The sequence below is a fragment of the Poecilia mexicana genome, unplaced genomic scaffold (genome assembly GCF_051168715.1).
Source record: "Poecilia mexicana isolate PSO_F unplaced genomic scaffold, ASM5116871v1 scaffold_5, whole genome shotgun sequence".
NCBI classification, from domain to species: domain Eukaryota; kingdom Metazoa; phylum Chordata; class Actinopteri; order Cyprinodontiformes; family Poeciliidae; genus Poecilia; species Poecilia mexicana.
The window spans coordinates 8546188-8566607 of NW_028263374.1; positions in this window are offsets into that span (position 1 = coordinate 8546188).

A 20420-nucleotide genomic window follows, 5' to 3' on the forward strand; every position below is an offset into this window, starting at 1 on the left:
GCTTCACTTTTGCCACAGTTTTTCCGACTGTAAACACATTTCATAATCAGCTCTGACAACCGAAAATTTTCTAAACAAATTACACAATGCATTTCTGCTACTAATGTATTCACCTAGCATTCAGCTTTGTGCCCGAATGTGGCGTTGTAAATCTGATTTCTGCATTTATAAAGCAGCAGTAAATGCCCCCACTTGAAAACATGATGTAGTGTCAGAAGCACAGATGTGAAAAAGAGGAGACAGAGCTCGGTTTTATCACGCCTCATGCTGTCATCGCAATATTGCCAGTATTATTGCAACTGCATGATTTTATACGATCACGCAGTTCTGTACGTCTGCTGCCAGTGAGCGCAGGGACTCATCTAATAGCCAAATATTACATATTTAGTTCAGTAGCGTCAAATAAATCTAAAGCGAAACACAGCAGAGACGCATATGAACTCGATGGCCACTTTATTAGGTACATCGTTTCAATTGCTTGTCGCCAAGACGAGTAATGGACCGGCCGATTTAATGCCTTCAATTCAAAGCGTCAACAAGTTCTTACGCCAAGCATCAGAATGAGGAAGAAAGGAAGGGACTTAGGTGACTTTAAAAAAAAAAAAAAAAAAGACTTGGTTGTTGGTGTGAGACGGGACTTCAGAAACTGCTGAGCCACTGAAGTTTTCATGCACAACCATATCTTGGGTTCATAGAAAAATGACCTGAAAAGGAGAAACTATCCAGTGAGCAGCAGTGGAGTGAATGAAAATGCTTGGCTGATTTCAGAACTCAAAAGGAAATGTGGAGAGGCTGAAGTAGATGGAAAAGCTGAAATAACTTGCTATATCGCCAAGGTCTTCCGAATACCATGTCTTCATGCAAAACATGCAGCCATCTGAGATTACACTGATCTGAGGGAAAAAAATGACAAAAAACCAAAACTTTGATTGTTTTGATTGAAATTGTTCAAACAAATCTCATACTGCGTTTCTGATGAGTCTCTGTTCAGAGTAATAAACAACAAAATTGAGCCGCGTAAGTGCAACTTATATTTTAATCCTTGGGGATAACAACTAACGACAAACCGTCCGGGTGAATACAGGCTCATATGCACTGTAAGGCCACAGACAGCTCTAATGTCTGCTTCTGTAATAAACAACATGTGGTCAGAAACAAACTTTCAGTGAAAAAAGAAAGTGAATATCTTGCCCTAAGAGCAGCAGGTAGAGCAGGTTTCACAGCAAAACGGTGCTCGAAAAAGGCGGCGAGGCGACACGGTCCTACAGTCTGCTAATTACGAGTCTGCCATGGATCCGTGTGCATTATGTTCGGTTCAAGTCGTACGGCTGGATATGCAGCAGAGGCCAGAGATATGGAGCCACCTTTCATTCTGCAGGTCTTCTGAAGGTCTCCCTCTTTTTTTTTTCCTCCCTTCATACATAAGCTTCTTTTTTCAGTCGTCCATTTACCTGACTGCTTTCAGACTGATGCATGTTTTATTTGGTAAGCCACTTAACTCTGATCTATGAATCATTCAAGCATAAGAAACACCTACATCAAAGGACGAGCCGGTGCAGCTACACAAAGCTGACACCTTAGCAATGAGCCAATTTTAAGTTGTATCTTTAGGCTTCTTTGTTCCTGGGGGCTTGCCGGTTGAATCTAGAAATAACGCTAAAGATAACACAGCTTGACAGGCCTAAAATAGCACTTTTTTTTTTTTTCCACCAGTAAGGTGATTCACAAAGAGCCATTAGCCGAAAAGAATGCACGTGCACGTGGCGCCGAGTCCAACGCGCTGACACACTTCCACATATGCACGCATTAAAAGTGACAGTCAACAAACGTTCAATTTATCATCATTGTCACAAGTCAGATGCTGGCAGTGGCTCTGGTATCTGACTAAGGCCTGCATTGGCCCAGGAGAGAGAGATAAGCTGTTTGTTTCTGCTGTCAATGCTGCCAATTTAGTTTCCCATCACTTCAAATTCAAATCAACAGTAGCGCAGAGGGGATCTGAGAGAATGTGCGTCTGAGACGAGAGGAAGAGATGGTGGGAGAGAGAGAGGGAGGGAGGAGGAGGGAGCAGGAAGGGCAAAGGAGCAAAAAGAAAAAGAACAGCAGAGAGGAAAAGCAGAACAGCACGGGATGCTCGGGAAGAGAGGGGGGGGCTGGTAGAGCAGATAAGATCACCTAGCTTCTGTGAACACCATCCTCCTGTGTCCTACACTCGCTTCTTATCTCAACTGCTGCAGACACCCTAAAGGGACACACACCCACAGAGAGAGAGAGAGAGGGAGAGAGAGATGCAGAAAAAGAGTGAAAGACAGAAAAAAAATATATGGGAAAGGGAAAGAGAGAAGATGAAAGAAAAGCAGCGAGGGAACGGTGGAGGCTGAATAACTCTGGTGGGGGAAGAAGAAAGAAATCCACCAACTGTCACCAGGCCTCTTTCAAACGGCAGATGTGCCGGACCGCGTTCAGCGCTGACCTTGCTAACTACTGAACATTTTGACTTTATGGGCTGACCTTTCCCGCAGTGCTCTGAAAAGTCGATTATGGAAAACTTTTTATGTTACGAAATTCCAGCGCCAATGAAAAGTGTTCATAGACCCTCAACTTTTTTTTTTTTTTTACACACCGTCTCATTAAACACCAAAAAATAAAAGACCTTTTGGACTTTAATTTTCCTATTATATTACATTATATTATATTATATTATATTATATTATATTATATTATAATGCGAGTCATACTCTTGCTGTATTTGAATTGTCGTTAGTTGCGAGTCACATAAAGACATTCCAACCTTTGTTTAAATTCAAGCATATTCACGTGAGGGATTAACTGTCAAAATCCAGATCCAAATCCAATTAATACTTAACCTAATGAATAATTGTTTCCCAGATGCTCTTCATTCACTCTGACTGAGCCTGAGCTATTTTGCAAATTAGAAGATTGTAGTCTACATGGTAGGAACCTGGAAGAGAAATCCCCCAAAAAGCCTCACAGGTTTGCAGCTCTGAGTCACTAAAGTGTGGCTCGATGGATTTGCGAGCCACACTTTTCGTATTTTATAATGCAAAAAATGTTGAGAACCATGCATCCTCTTTCTTCAACTTCACCTTTATGCTCTTTGTGTTGGGCCGCCACTTAAAAGCTAAAAAATAAAACTTAAAGGGCTATTTTGCAAGGAACCATAAAGACATAGCTTAGCTAGTTTTCTCTTTCTACAGTTTCTGCCAACTGCATAGATTCTCGTACTCTGTGTGTTATCATATCTTTGACATCAAATCACAGTTTTTAATGGATGTTTATAAAAGAGTGCTACTAGCTCTTGGAGGATTTGTTATCACTCCTGGTAAAGATGCATTTAAAAAAAAAAAAAAAAAAACTCAAAACAATTTCAACCTAAATATGTAAAACAGCATCTTATGCATGACATCCTGATGTTTTTTTTGAAATACCAGAGCATTTTTAATTAAAATCATGTATTCCCTGGCAATAATCTGAAAATGGGTCGACACTTATGGTCTTCATCGTCACTATGATCCAAACCACATTTTTTGAACTTACAGAATTACAGACATACACAAAGTCAACGTTCATCCACGAGCATTTGAGTGCCCAGATTTAAATCCCACAGAAAATCTGCAAGAGTTACTGAACACAAGCAGCCAGGACAAAACAGAGCAGGAGCACCCAAGTGAATCAAACGGCTGAATTCCCTCATCAGGATGTCATTCAGCGCTGCAGAGGACTGGTAACGAGCCATTCATTTGATTCAGGTGTGATGGATGCATTTAAAAGTTGCAGGATGGTAACTCTGGAGGATGGGAGACGGGGATCCCTACGGTGGAGAGAGATGGTGGTGAAAGGGATGTTTGAATCCGATCTTTATGTGATCCAGCCCTCAGAAATGTTACTGAACATGGTGAAGTGCTGCCTTATTGGTAAAACTGGGTTGTTTAAGTTGCTTAATGTACGGGGTGCCAACAATTATGCAAGCAGTGACTTTGTGAAGAACAATAATTTCCCAACGTGGGATTTTCTTTCTCCAGAATAAAGGAATCTGTGTGAGATCATTCTGCTGCAAAAAAAAAAAAAAAAAGATTCAAAACTTTTCTTGCACATTTCTGCGCAGCTTTCCTAAGGATGCCGTGTGGGATGCGATTATTTTTTTCCAACCTTTTTTAACCGCTGCGCATTAAAATAGGTCATGTCTCATATTGTTATTTTCAAAGTTAACGTTCAGCTTCTTTTTCCTTCAAGTTTTTTCTTTTTCCTTTTCAGTGATTCATCCTTTCTGCTTGTTTCTTACTGTGACATTGCTGAGTCTTGATCTCGCTTGCTTGGAGGTCCTTGTAAGACTCGTGTCATCGCTCGGCATCTTCGCTTGGATTCAATTGAACTGAAAGTGAACGATCGTCGCCTTAACGGCGCCTCGTGTCCAAGGGGCTTAATACTTAATACTCCCTTGATTGGCATTAACCGATTACCTTGTTTTTTGTTTAGAACGATTAAGCACAGATGTATAGTTACTAGCAGTTTTATGCACTGCTCCGTTATATCAAACTCGTAAATGTAATTTTAATCATCCTCTGAAGGGATAAATAATTAAGGAGGCAGGTCATAATATTTTGTGAAGTACTTGCTTTTCATGTTTCATTAGGATGTCAATTAAAAAAAAAAAGGTGATGTGGTTGACGCCAAAATATGTGGTGGATATAAAACATCTACGCACCTCAGTTAAGGTGGCAAACGTTTGACGTAAAATAACACCACCAAGATAAATCATTTAGGAACTTTTTACAATTTCAATATGACCTGTAGTGTTACAGTTTAATTTAAAAAAAAGAAGTAATGTGTGCAATTGAATAAAAATGAAGAAAACTGAAACAATTAATGTTGTGGCTGTGCTCAGAATTAAACAGCACAATCAAAATCACCAGCAAAAGCCAGCATCAGCAGGGAACTTCAATACAGAGGGATCTTAATGTCAGAAGGTATCACTCAGGAGAAGGGTACAAAAAAAAACATCCCTACAAAATTAATGAAAATGAGAAGAAAAGGTCAGGAAGATGGCAACAGGTCTTCAGCAACACAAAAGGAGGAATTCCTTGTGAAAACAATTCTGCATTCTTTATACATCTGGGGTATGGAGTGGAGTGAAAAGAGGGAAGACTAAAACAACCAAGCCCTTATATAGCCCTTATATAGTTTGCACAAAATAATTTCAAGTCTTATAAAACATGGAAAAATCTGCAACACAGAGACAAAACAAAGGTTGAGTTTTTTTTTAGCCATAATTCCACGTAAAAAAAAAAAAACAACAACCCAAAACAACGCTGCACGCTATAATAATGACGCCACAGTTGCGGTGAAGCACAGTGGCGTCTGCGTCATGCTCTGAAGCTGTTTATCCTCAGCTGGAAATGAGGCCAAGATTAGATGGAGGCAGTTCTTTCAACCTTCTGATAAAAAGAACAAATTTAAAGGAAATTAATCTTTTAGCATAGCAGCTTCGAAAAGCAAAAAACAACAACAAAAAAAATCCAAGTCAAGGAAATAATTGGTTCATGAGAAGAACATTAAAGTTTTGGAATAGCCTGGTCAATGTACAGACCAGAGTCGACCTGAAAATACATTCAGATACATAAGCTCAAAGAAAAATGAGCAAATATTTCCAAATCAAGACGCTCCCTGCTGATAAAGTCCTACCCAAAACAAAGTTCTGAAATTGTTCTTGATTAAGGTTTTTCACCCCACCCACCCCCATCCCAAAATCCTGGCGTTTTAAGGGGCTTTTAATTTATATTAACTTTACTGAAAAAAATCCAACAGCTAACCGCTCCAGTCCATCTTAAACTGTCTGAAATACTTAAACGATGCTGTGAGGGAAGCACATGTTCGCCAAGAGCTGCTGGAAGCCAGCTGCATTCGCTGTAAATAAAAGATACATACATTCAGCAGTGGGGTGAGACAAAAGATCCCCCCCCACTGCGGCTGCAACGTAAAGTCTGATGATTGCACTGGTTATGCAATGTTTAACTCTAGTTGCAGATCTGACTTTTGTCACATCAGCGGCTCCGGTCCAGGACCGGGGAACCTCTACTCTTCCAATTCTCTTCAGACACTAATTACCGTTCTACTACATTTAAATGAATTAGCCGCTTGCATCGTTATTGGACACATGAATTTTTTTTTTTTTTTTTTTTAAGCCATCATCCACCGCCTGATGCCACCCAAGACTCCAAAACTTGGGGGACAATGTTATTGCGCAGAGTTCTCTAATTAACTCGTGCCTATTAATTCAGGCACTGTAACAGAGTGACATAAAAAGCTCCCCACCCTCTCGCTCTCTCTTCCTCTTCTTTTATTCCCCGCCACAGACGGGGCGCAACTCCCAGTGATCATTTAAATATTTCAGGACATCTTGGTAAGAGCCCGAAATGAGTCAATGCCATTAAAACGAGCTCTGCCGCAAAAGTCCTGCAGCTCCGACTCGCAAAAACGTTGCCATAAAACTTCGTTTGAGGCTGTCCAATTTCAGTCAGTCAATAGAAATTCCCATGTTTCCCTCCACCTTGGTTCTGTTAACACTTATCTCCGCCTGAAAGGGTTGACCAAGGACACCCTTTGCTCAATAAACACAGGAATGCTTTTTTACGCCCCCCTTCCCCTCCTCTCCCTTTTAAAGATTGACCTTAAGACAGGAATGTTCTGGCTAGATTTTTGTGAATGTTAAACCTTAGATAACTCTTCAATTTAGTGTTGAAACGGGTCAGAGTAAAGATAAAAATTCTTGACTTATTGTGTTCGGGGAAAAGGCATAATAAGTTTTGGTCTTTTGGTTGTGTAATGAAAATGAGTACCACTGAGAGCAGAAAAAGAATATTTTTATAAGAGTTGTAATAAAAGAGCTTCTGATTAAAGAATGATACAGCTGCCCTTGTACGGCTGCAGCTTCTTTTCTCGGTATGAGGCTTTCGATTGCTGAAATTCAACGTGGGTCTTTTTAAAGCTGTGAAACTGAAAAAGAAAAGTTAGCTGCAAAATGTAATTTCATAATTCCCCTAAAGTTCGTCTGGGTTTTTAGCCTTCAGCCACTTGGATGGCACAGTTGTCAATAAATAAGATTACGTCACACTGCAACCGTATTCCAGTAGGAACGTGGGAAACTGCTGCTGTTGCTCTACTCTGGATCGACCTAGCTAGTATTGCTAACATAATGATTTGCATTCAAACGACGAGTTACCAGTTTCATTTGGGAGGATTATGAAAAATGAAAAGTCAAAGTGAATTATGGGGTGCTGGTTGGCAAAAACATTCAAAGTCTGACTTTAAGATCGTTTCAGATTATATTTAAACTCCTGAACACAACTCTGTTGAGCCACCACATATTATGACTATACACTGATTCCATGTGATAAAATGTCCCATGTTATTTATTCTTTATGCAACTATTTCTGTAACCTGCTGATGCTGCAGCTATAACTGTTATCAACTGTTATTTTATTTTCCTATGTTTTACGTTTACCACTGTGGAACAGGACTAATTTCAATTGTTGGAGACAATAAAGGATATCTTTATCTGGATAACATCGCTTAAGGACTTTGTGTTGCTCTAAAAGTGATACGCAGTTTGTTTTGGTTCTCATTAGTTGGTCCAAACCAGTGAGATTGCGGCTGCAATATTTTGTAAGCATTATAAATTACAGCCCCGTCACACTATTGCATATCTCCGTTGAATATATTAAAGAAAATATGATGCAGACGCTCTGTCTGCACCAATGAAGATTAATTCACCAAGGCGTATTAAACTGTTGGAGTGTGTACCACTGCAGAGGCGTGGGGACCGTTTCTGATTAATTCAGCTAATAATCCTGCAGTTTATAGAGAGCAACTTTCAGCAAAAGAGGGTCAGGTAATCATTAAGACAGGAAAAGGAGAGATGGTGAATCCTCTGCAACGGAGCTGTGCATTTCACACCGTTCATCCCAACACAAAACAGAGGGACATGAGAGGTGACTGAGAAACCTCATACACATGACAGGGGTTGATGTTTCCCTAAACGCCCCTTGAATATATTTACATCTGGACCTATGCAAAACGTGTTTTTAGATACAATATTTGAGGAAAGCTCGTCACAGCAGCTTAATATATTACAACCAAATTTCAGGAAAGACTCAAGAAAAAGCAGCAGAGAAAGCAGGTAATGTGTTACTCTCTAACCATGAGGGGCGGAAAGACTAAAGCGGACATCTATCATCCTAAGCTTACTCCAATCTCAGAAACATCGTAACCTTTAAATTGCCATCACATTTGCATTGAACGGTTATTTCCACCAAAGCCGGTGATTATTTACATGGCCATTAGCGCCATGGAGTGGTGCGACAACAGTATTCTGCCGGTGGCAAGTGTGTCACATCTAAGGCAAAGTAAGAAATCAATACAATCATGTTCACTTAAACTGATGTTGTTTTGCTCATATCAGACAATTACTTTGACCAGAAACCCTTTGCATGTCCCACTCTCAACATGAGGTGCAAACTGTGAGCTCTGTGGTGGTTCCTCAACATTATTTACTGTGAAAATAATAACTGGCTTGACTCAAAATAACAACTCAAAACAACTGGAACAGTGGCTGAAAGGCTCGTAAAATAGCACCTGAAAATCTCCCAATCAGATCCTTCAGACTAGCCAGCAACAATTATCTTGGTGATACTGTGCATCTGCTGAGCTCATTATAGGAGAAACTTGTCAGTGCGACGCTGGTGAAAACGTTGCTAAGGAGCTAATAGAGGAGCCATGTTGTGATGACTTTCTGAAGGCAGAGTTTCAGAGCTTTTAAAGAGACAACGGTCGAATTTCAGGAAGTTAAATATCAAAGTCAAATTTCTTTTAAGTCATGTTTGATAAAATTTGAATTTCTGTGACAGCTGAAGGGAACATAGTTACTTGACTATGCTATAAAATGGCACCATGTGCTTAGAAAACATAATATTGCCTCTTTAAGAATTAAAGTGGTTTGCACTCATTACAAAGGAGAATTATAATTAGATGTCACATCTTACTACTGGATCAGACCTTTCAGTGTTGCTCCTATAAACAGCAGTTCAATAAAGCAGACCAGCCACTAACACTTCCTTCACCTTTGCTCACCTTTCAGATCATTACTCAGCACGGAGAAAAGAGGCAAAAGATAGAAGCTATTTTAGGGGACGGAGCCAAGGTCTCCAAGAACAGGGCAACTTTCTGCTGTGTCATTCATAATGTTTAACTTGCAGCCATAAACCCTGATTAAATAAGAACAAGCCCTTTCCACCGTCCAACATGAGCTCAGAGAGTGATGCTGTGCTTTGTGTGTGAAGGGAGAACAACAGAGAACTTCAGCCACTCGCATCGTTTCATCTCGGAAAAGCAGATCTTAAAAACCCAAGAGTTGATTTAGAAACTAATCAGTGCTGGTCTTAAGTCTGGTGTTATTTCAACGACGAGAAGAAAAACTAAAATTGTAATGAAAGAATAGAGGTGAATTTGTTTGTATTGTTCTGTAACAGTTGATTCCCCAGTCCTGTCTTTCGGGAAAGCGAGAACCTATGTGGTTCTGAAGGAGACATTTCAGTAAACTGGGACCAATTGCAATGATTTAATCTTTTTTTAGCTAAAACATTGTTCTTCAAACCATGTGTGCAAAAGAAATGAAGTGAAATACACATACAAGCAAAATAAAGGTGCAGGATATAAAGACGCTGTTCTTAGAAAACAGCACTAAGTTGTTAAACTTCCTTTTCGAAGAGGAAGCAGGAAAAAGGAAAACAGTATCTTTAAGGATACTGTCAGCTGATGAAATTTGACTCATAGGGTGTTTGGCAAACCACCAACATATCATGCTTCCTTCAACACGTTTGGGAATTTGAAATATTTTTTATTCTTCTCTTTAGAGTTCTAGATTTTGAAAGTGGAATTATTTTTCTTTGGTTATCACTTTCTGGTGTGGTTTATTGTTGATGCAATATCAAGGATTATCAGAGCACTGTTGAGTTCGCTGTTTCAAAATGGTGAAGAGAATGTCTCAATGTAATAACTTTGTTCTTCGTTATTAAAAGTTAATTAAAAGAGTACAAGGAACTTTGGAGGGATGAAAAATGACCTTTTATCTGACTAAATCAACTTTTAAGTGTTATTTTCTTCCACAGTACAGTCTGGACAGGTACAACCACATAAAATGGATAACCAAAATTTCACGACAAGACGGAGAAAAATGAATTGGCTCCATGGATGGTGTCGGCTGCAGGCGGTAACACGTCCGACGTAGGCCCCGCCTCCACGAGCGGCCATCTCTAAGCTGTCCTAATCGATTGGCGAAGGGGTGGGGGGTGGGGGGCAGCTTTAATGTGTTGCATGTGAAGGATTTACTGGAGAGCGGAGCCACAGAATCAGTGGAGTAGAAAATGGATCATTAGGACACCCCCTAACCCCCTGACACCCACCCCACCCTTGTTCCCCAACACACCCTCCCTCCCCCCACTCGCCCTCCGCTCCACTGAGCCCCCACTGCCTCACGGCTCTGGACAGAAAACTCAAGCGAACGCAGACACACGCTTGTGTCCACGCGCAGAAAGGAAGGCCTGATACGGGACGCTATAGAAGGTAAAGCACCGACTCAGACGGCGCAAACAGGACGTCTGGTATCGCATTGGAACTAAAAATCCTGAACATGCACACACTTTTCCTAAAGGGTCCCCAGATGGCAGGGCAGGAATTAAAAATGTCTCGACCCGCGTCCCAATATCCTGTCAGGCCAATCTACTCACCCTCCTACCTACCTCAGCCACTTTGTCAGGAAATGTTTGGGAGACCGAATTTAGCTTCTCATGACATGAATTATTAAGCGTGGAAAGACACCGAAGATGAACCCAAAGTCTGCTGCATCCCAGGTCAGTCGTTTAGCCAATTTATGGATGATAACTCATTTCATAGTTTAAAGGAAATTGAAGGTGGACATTTTTATATCAAAATGTACAGGATCTGATCTTTAGTCTAAAAACACTTATTATGAAAGGTTGGGGAAAAATGATCTGGCTTATTGATGTTAGAGGACCTTGACATATTTCTCTGTTAAAAAAAATACTGTAGTTTAAAAAGTCTCAGTAGTTACTTTGGCTGTTCTCATGTACAAGAGCAACTAGTCAGCATGTATCAGGATCCAGATTGCACATCATAGATGCTGACTACATCTTTATCTATCCATTTAGTGATATGTGTGAGTCTTTAAGACTTTTTCTGTTGTTTTTTTTTCTTTTAAATGTGTATGCTATGCTGGGACAAACACATTTCTCCCTGTTTTGGGGATAAATTAAGTATCTATTGGTCTAACACAAAACTGTAAAGCTAAAAAGTTGCTAGTCTATTTGTTTTCTTTGCAGTAAGGCAAAAAAATAAAAAATACTCTGACTGCTGCAATAATGACACATTTCTACAGGGATATTAATGTTAGTTATATCATAGTTGTTCTTATTTGGATTTTGACACTAAAGTAAAAGTATGTTGCACACGTTCGTTTTAGTAGTGGCTTTTACCTCAGTAGCAGTGATAAGTGGGCCTGCTTTCGTTTCCACTCTGACGTATTAAGTTTAAGCGTTCCTAAAGTCAGATTTGACTTACTTGTACAAAAGGGTAAAAGCATAGCAGCTATCTTGAAGCCAGCTGACTGGGAGTGAGCAGCAACTGGTGGGAGAGACACAACTCAACGCTCCATACAGGTGAGCAAACGTCCAGTCGCTTTCTCTGACATCTCATGAAAAGGACCATGAATGTGATGTCTCTGAACTTTTAATTAGCAGTTAATGTGTCTAAATATGACAAGTCACATTAGCCTAGTCCTCTAAGGCTCCTGAAGACAAGAGGGACAAAAGATCCTGGCGTTCATTTCAGGCAAATGTCTCTTGTCTTCTTGAATTGGCTGCAAAACATTGTTACTCTTATCAACTTTCCATTATGTGCAGTGACAGCAATAATTAAAACACTTAAAATAACAAGCATTGTGACCAACAAGGTCAAACAAGGGCTTACGCTTATGTCACTACATCGCACAGTGGGAAAAATAAATAATAAAAAAAACACATTTCAATGTTTGTTCTTAGAAAACAGCACTAAAGAGTGGCATCACCAGAGCTCCATAAGCATTTTTGTGTTTCGCAAAGCTCTTCACTCCAGTTGCGGATAAACAGACAGATACCAAAGATGCATAGAGTTCCTTTATTCCGCCGTGGGAGGGGTCCCGTGTCCCGTCCCCTTGGTGAAACACTTACAGGATAAACACTCCTATTAATATTCCTCTGTGTTCCTCTCCACTCTACTTGCCTCTCTTCTCCTTTCCTCTCCCTGTCCTATTATCCTGCCTCAGCGGACATCCTGTCCTGTCCCATCCGCCTTGCCAACCTGCAAGACGGAGATGAGAGGATGATCCAAATGCAGGAGGGGGGACATGAATCATTACACTTCCTGTTGTTGCCCACCGTCAGGGGAAGGAAGGGAGAGGACACCCCGGGGGGCTCCAATTGATTCCAGAGACTTAATTGGGTTTATTAGCCAAGATGTTGGGCCCCACGAGGAGGCTCCCAGAGGCCACTAAGTCCCCCCTACCCCACCCCACTCACCCCTCTGCCACCCCATCCCTTGTTTTCTGAAGGAGAAAGCCTGCGTAATTGTTTTCCCTCCATCTTCTGTGTCATTGTCAGATGGGTCCTGCGGGATTATTAGCAACCCCAGGTCCCTCAATAATTCATCCAGAGCTATTTATACACAGATGGAGAGTCCTCTAAAGTCTCCCCCTGTGAGATTATCTGACGCTTAGACAGACAGACAGACAGACAGAAAGAGAGAGAGAGAGAAAGAGAAAGAGAAACGGGGCTACAAAGGGAAGAAGAGAGTGATGGACAGGCACATAGTAGAGAGTAAGAAGGATGGAGTGAGGCAGTCACAAAAATAAATGCAAAGACGACCAAAGCGAGGCTGACAGTGTATAAAACAGTGAAACGGAGAGACGGCATCTTTTAAAAGTAGACACAGTGACGGTTACTCTGCCGTGCATTGAGTTTCAAGGTGAAACTCTCTCCTTTGCTTTGCCAAAGTGAACAAAAGCACCATCTCGGGAATAGCACAGCCGCAACCAACACGCATTAATGGCTTTTAATCCTCCCCCCCCCACCCTCCACCAGCACCAGCACCACCTTTTTTTTTTCCTCCATTTAACACAATTAAGATGTTTGCAAAGCTAACATGGACCGCTAGTCACCATAGGAAGGACAGATGAAAGACGTTCAGGGATTTCCATATGCAAAGCAAACACAGTTATCCGTCCTTTCTAACGTGTCTGCGCGTAATACCGAGGAAAAAAACAACAACAATCAGCTGTTTCTTAAATCGCCGTATAATTCTCTAACACAACAGTAATGCATGAGCATGTAAACATCGGCGACTTAAGTGGTGCTTAATCCTCAACACATTGCGGTCGGACTACAAAGGGCTGCAGGATTCCCTGCCGTGAACGACTTTACAGAAACCTATGATTTTCGGACAGCAAAGTTGGGCTGGGGGGCCGGGGGAGATGGAGGGAGGGGTTGTTTTATTGTTGTCAGGCTAACGAAGCCTTTGGCGCACGCGGCTGATTTTCAAACTCTCTTTGTTGGCTCTCCAGCCACAGATAATTATATAAATTCATTCCCCTTGGCAGTCGCTTTTATCAGGCTCATTTCAAAAGCCTGGCTTCCTCTTGGACAAATTGGGACACTGAAAAGGCAGATAGGAGTGATAGTTTTTACATTTTGCATCAGTGGCACGTTAATCAGGGCAAGAATAGCTATGGGAAAAAAGAACTCCTTGTAGGAATCCGGCCATTTGTCTGTAACAAGCAGCATAACAAAAGTTGCGTGTTCATCTGAAACGTGTAAACGCTCTGCCTCCGCAAAAATATCCGACCACTAAATGACAGAGTGTGAAACGGTTCTGAACAGCTGATTTATTTCTAAGTTGCAAAATAAACCATAACATGTTTTAATTCATAGGTTCAAGTTAAACCTGTTTTTTTTTCGCACACAAAACACCTGAAACATTTATAAAATTTCCATATTTCAAATTTCAACTAATGAAAAAGGAGTTTAAAAAATGAACGTAAGAGCCAGTTACGTAAAGGAGCGTCTTTAAAGTTTAATTAACTGTCATAATTATGAATACGGTCGCAGTTTATCAATGCTTTCACTGGTTATGTGATTTGTTCGGGGCATATCAAGTCTGAGCGCTGCAGACAACTTCCAACAACCACGACTGGATCCGTCCGCTGCAGATGACGGACGGATGTCTCTGTGGTGGCATCACGTTTCATCAATGCACCTTTTGCAAATAAATCTAGACTAATGAGTTATAGTTTTTATGGTTGCTAAGCAATTAAACTTTGCTCCTCTTTTTCTGCTTTGAAGAGTTCCCCTTAAAATGCTGTAAATCATAGACAACTAGCTCAGAGGAATTTCTCCATCTCCACAATTCCTTTACAGCTTCACCTTCTAGCAACCTTCTGCAGCATTAGAGCTAAATGTAGTGCTAAATTCAGAACAATGATCTACTAAAAGAGTTGTTAGAGATCCTGTTTTCACTGAAGGGTCGTGGTATTAACAGTAAACAAGGTCCTGCTATGGATCCCATAACTACTCACCTGGACTTGGTCATATCTGAAATCAGAGCATTAATTAAAATATTTCAAACAGTCAGAATTGTGACAAAGAAACCCGACTTTTCTCTATTCACCACGCATGGGAGGATTCAACGTCGTTGTTAGCAAGTTGCAGCAGAGAGTTACATCTTAAGGTCACCGAGTCTCCATGACGACGAGTTATTTTAAGTATTTTGTTCATATATTTATCAGCTCTCCAATAAAGCCACAAAGGGCTGCACATCCTTCACTGAAGCGGCGCACTGATTGGATGAAGCTAAGGCTATTTTCTTGTTTTCTACAGAATGTTTTCTTTTTTTGGAAATTAACTTCTGTTTGCTTTTAGGCCAAATAGCTTCTGGCTTTCTGTGTTTTCGTCATGTTGATGAATATTCCACACAGACAATGACAGCAGCAAGGCACATGGAGAAATCTTTCCACACCAACTAAAGCAGAGTACGTACAATTTTGACCTGCTTGCCATCTCCTGCTTTGCGACTACAGGTCCAAACTAATCACCTCGGTGTCACTGGAAACCTGCATGAGACTGGGAGAGACCTCTGAAGCCATTAAATTGCAAGTCTGACATAATTTGCTGAAGACTTTCTGTCCAGATAATGATTTGTGGAATGAGCTAATGCTCTGAATGGCTAAAGAGTGAACCCAGCTGAATCAAGCCAACTCAGTTTTTTTTTTTTTTTTTGGCGCCTTCAGACATACGCAAAACATTTTTATTTTATAATCAACACAGTTTAAGATTTCCTTCTGATTCACAAAGGGAGGAACTGATCATGCGTTATCTGTGAAGACGAGCTGTAAAGATGCTACTAAGAGGACGACAGCGTCCAAGATCAGCAAGACTGAAGGAGTTTTGAATTCACCTCAGTAGATTGATTCCTTTAGTTGAAACATGGACATCATTTCACGTTCCTAGAAAACTGAACCCCATGTATAAAGCAAAGTTTAGGGTGTAAAATAAACACATTCTGAATTAATTACAAAGGGGTTACTTTCGAATCACTAAACTGAAATAAATAACTGCAAAAAGAACAAAGGAATTTATTTAGCAGAGATTAACTTTGATTTTTGTTGAAATCAGTTCAACAACAACTCTGGCACATTCACAAATTTTTAAACTATCCAATCTTGATTTTGAGGTACAAAAAGCACACAGGATTCCCTGAATCACAGTCAAGATGCTGTCAGAATTCATTTGTAATGGAAGTGAACAAAGTTTATAAACCTTCTTTGCATGTTAATGTTAAGCGATTAATGGACACTAACAAACATTTACCTGACACCTCAAGTTTTTCAAATGGGTGCCGTCAACTTTACCTTGTTGACATTTTGAACTGTTGCATTTTTTGGGAGGTTTCAACATACCATTTTTAAAGTTCTACCCATTAAGAGGCCTGGTCCCGACTTAGACAGCCTATGATATTACACTTAGTTTGGTGAAAGAAAATGTGGTTATATGTTTCCATCTCTATGGGCGAAAGACTTCTTAGTTATTTTTGTTGGGGTCAAAGGTCAACTTGCCCAAATGGGCATTTGAATCACTTATTAAACTTCAGTGTATGTATAAACATGCATGCATGTGGTTGATGTAGGGAGATGCTTTGAGTCTGATGAAGACACACTGAACAGAGAAACTGAAACCTGTAGTGAACTAGTGAACTAGTGAACTAGTGAAGAGTGAACTAGTGAACAGTGAATTAGTGAAGAGTGAATTAGTGAAAACTGAACTAGTGAACAGTGAACTAGTGAACAGTGAATTAGTGAATGCTTTAATAAATACTGCAAAGATCAAGTATGTAGGCCTTTCAATTTTTCAGATATTGGGAGCTTTTCCAGCTGTTTACCTACTGATGTGTGTAACCATCTTTCTTCATTCAAATAGGGAATGCTTACAAATGTCACACCGCAGTGCATTCTGGGTATTTGGTGCAAGTACGCTGAAATGTAGTGTACAGGTGGCAGTCAGAGAGTGAGACAGAGTAATAGAGACACATAGAGATTTTCATGACTGAATGAAACATTAGTTGTGTATATTTTCATCCTTGTTAGATCATAATGTGCTTACATTGTTTTTATATATGGGTTTAGCTTTTCTTATTTTATCAAAAATAATCGGGACAGTTGCTGACGACTTTCTGCGGTTGCCCCCCGATGACACATCAGGTCTAACTCAACAAACTAGGTGTAGACAACATAGTAATTGGTAACACGCTTATTTCCAAAGTGAGAAAGAAAACTTGATGTTTAGTTCTGTTCTTGTTACCTTAGCATATCCACCAAAGGAGAAATGCACTGCTGAGTCATGTCACGTAAACATTTGTTGTTAGAAGCTTTCGTTATTGGCTACAGTGCAAACAGACAATAGGATTAGCTATTAAGATTATTTCAATCTGAATTGATCATGTTCAGTAATCACTTGAAAGGAGCTGCTTTACTTTGGTGACAAATTCTGCCTTCTTACTTGACTTTTTGATATCAGGTTGACTAAAGACATTGGTTTAGTGAGCCACTGATGTGGACTGGTTGTGTGTGGCATTCAGAAGAGCACAGTAAGATTATGACATAGAAAGTTTATGTGTTGGAGAATTTAAATTTAAAAAAATTATTATTATTATTATTATTTTGTTTGTTTTTGGTAGTTTAGCAATAGCATTACTGCTAATGTCAAACTTCAGAGCTAAGTGAGCTTTTTAACTCTGAGGCCCATCTTAGATTTGATTGTAAGGGAAGATGTTGACACACCACCTTGTTAGAGCAGATTTGTAAAGTTTATTGCAGTTTCAGTAAAGTTTAATCAGAATCTAACTCAAGTATTTTGTTTGTTTTCAACATAAGAGGACAAATTAGCTGAGTGAATGATCTAAGTAAATTGAAAGAATTTCACAAATATAGCCAAAACTATTTTTTTTAAAGTTTAACTAATCAAAAATATTTATCACAGACTAACCAAATAACATTCATGTAAACCTGTTAAATTATAACAATCAGTGATGTTTTATAAAAAAAAATAAATAAATAAAATCTGGTACCTATAGGTAGAAATAGGAGATCAGCTTCTTGCTTTCTGTACTTCTACATGCAAACACCACAACTAAACCACAGCTCCAGATTTACGTCTACACGACATGAACAAAAGCAAAGATATGTGAAGAAATGTGTAAACCCACGTATAACAAGGGTAAAGTAAGAGCTGTCCCATTAACATGTTGTCAGATATGGAGGGCACTTGTTTATTTACCCACGGGGCAGCTGGGAGCCGTGGGGGTCTAATTCTGCTCCCGTCTCGGGAAGGTCATTCTCCCCTCTCGAGCCATGATGGCCACAGATTGGTGCTTAAATCTGGAAAAACGCAGCCTATAAATTACAACAGAGGACAGAGAGGTCAGAGCTTGGCATGGAAGCGGGCCAGAAGCCATCAATCTGCTGGGGCCAGAGACGGCGACATCTGTCTTTGGGAGTCCCTCACTCTTTCTACTTCTATCTCCGCCCGGCGCTTTCCTTTCAGCCCCTCTTCCACCGCCCTTTAAATCCTTTGACTCGCTCTGCGCCTGACATTGGACAATCTCCGCTTTCCTCCATTTTTAGTCTCTCTTTACTGTCTCAGCTCTATCTTTTTTATATCACTCTGCCTCTTGATACTCTCTCTCTCTCTGTCTTTGTGTGCAGCACCCACCCAAACACTCCTCCATGGATCCCCCTTGCCTCTTTTCATGCATTCTCTTACATCATCCCTGTTTCAGCAACTCTGTAATTCTCCTTCCTTCTCTCCTGCTCCCTCCCTGTCTTGAGCTTCTTGTCGTTTTACGCTCTCTTGCACCATCTCCCTCTGCAGCGATATGTTTTGGTCTATCTGCTAACCAACCAGCAGGACAGCATAAAGCCTTTATGTTCTCTTCCTCAGTGTTATCCCAACATGATTTGAATGGTTATATCTGAAGGCAAAAAATGCAGGGCTCAGCACAGCATTGGACAAAGGGAAATAGCACAATGTCTTTCCATATACATGTGCCACATTTTAAAGCGTGGGTGTTCTGCTCAAAGTGGCAGCAAAACGTCTTCCTTTTGAAAAATAACTCTATAAAAAATTATATTCAATTACAGTTTTAAAAAAAGGGAAAAATAAAATTGAGTCTTCATATAAACATGATACTATATAATAGTGCGAATTGTGCATTTTTTATGGGTTCTCTGAACAAAGAATTAATAAAAAAAAACTTCCCTTTTGAAATAAATAAAACAAAATTTTTTTTTTACTAAACTGAATCAACATAATTAAATTGAAAGAAAAAACATGCCATATTCAGTTCTAAAAGGAGGAGAAATGGCACAATAAACAGGTGGAATATTTAACAGTGTTCTGCACATTTTCACAAATTGCTAATGAAGTTAAGTTAAGTTAGTTTTAGACTAAACAAACAAACAGCATTAAATTCAATAAAATAAGATAAGAGTGATATTCGCAGTTCAGGAGCCAGGAAACTGGGACAGTGTCTTCACATGAACATAAATACTTGTCACAGAAATCAGGCTGAAATACATCTTTTTGGGAAATCTTTTGCAACAAAAATCTTTCAGAGATTATGCAATTATGTTTAAATATATAATTCTTACCTTTTCAGTAAAAGCTTATCATAACAAATGCAAAACAAACTTCTTGTTTTTTTCTTTAATTGACTCTCCCCGCCGGCCCTCGACACCCAAACATACGAAAACTTCCCCACGACTTATTAATCCTCCTCCATTCTCTGAATCAAACCTGCCTTTGAATAATTGAGAGGGATTTTTTTTTAAATTTTTTGAAAAGCCCTAACCTCCATTTCCACCTCCTCTTTACAAGTCAACGTGGTGCATTTTTAATTGGGCGGGATATAAAATAAGGATGAGGGAAGACGCGGAGAAAGTGAATTAAATTGGGACCACTAAAACCTGCCAGTCGATGCTCGGCAAAGGAGCACGCATACAGACGAGGCTAAATATGTGTCTGGCCTGACAAGTCGCACATGCTCACCAATGTTTGACGTGCTTTCTGTCAGGGACAAATAGTACACGGCTCATGTAATCCCTCCTTCGGAATATCCTAGCAGGCAGACCCAGATACGCCACTTTGAGTTATGTTCAGCAATTTGGTTGAGAATAAACATCAACTCAACTTTCTATGAACCATAAATCAACTAAAGCTGTGTGATTTGCTGGCTGTGTAGTCAACTACTTTGTATGGTCTGAAAGGGTAATTGAATCTACTTGCTTTAAAAAAAAAAACAAAACAAAAAAACAACAGAAAAAAGCTCCACAGATACTGAGATAATATCTATCTACGGATTCAGAGCTGTTTGCATTTTTCCTGAATTCAGCTGATCAGAGCCAGCAAACAGAGGGTGCATTAGATGGAGTCTGGAAGTCTTGGAGCAGGCTGTGTAATCAGAATTAATGCCTGCACAGTGTGCATTAATGGGTCACTGCCACAGTTAGCTGGTGACAAACTTTGGCTCCATATTTCATATTGCTGCTGTGTCACGCTGCTGTTTCTTGGTGGAAAACCTCTGCAGCAGTGAGTTGCAGCTGGGCTCGAGGTCTGAGTCGGGCTTGGGTCGGAAAAATGCTTGCAAAACGTCGGGATCCGACTGTCGTTTAAAGCCCCGTGCACTGAAGTGAAAGTAGGCTAAAATTTGACAGTGAACTGGCGAAAGCTGAAATATAAATATGAACA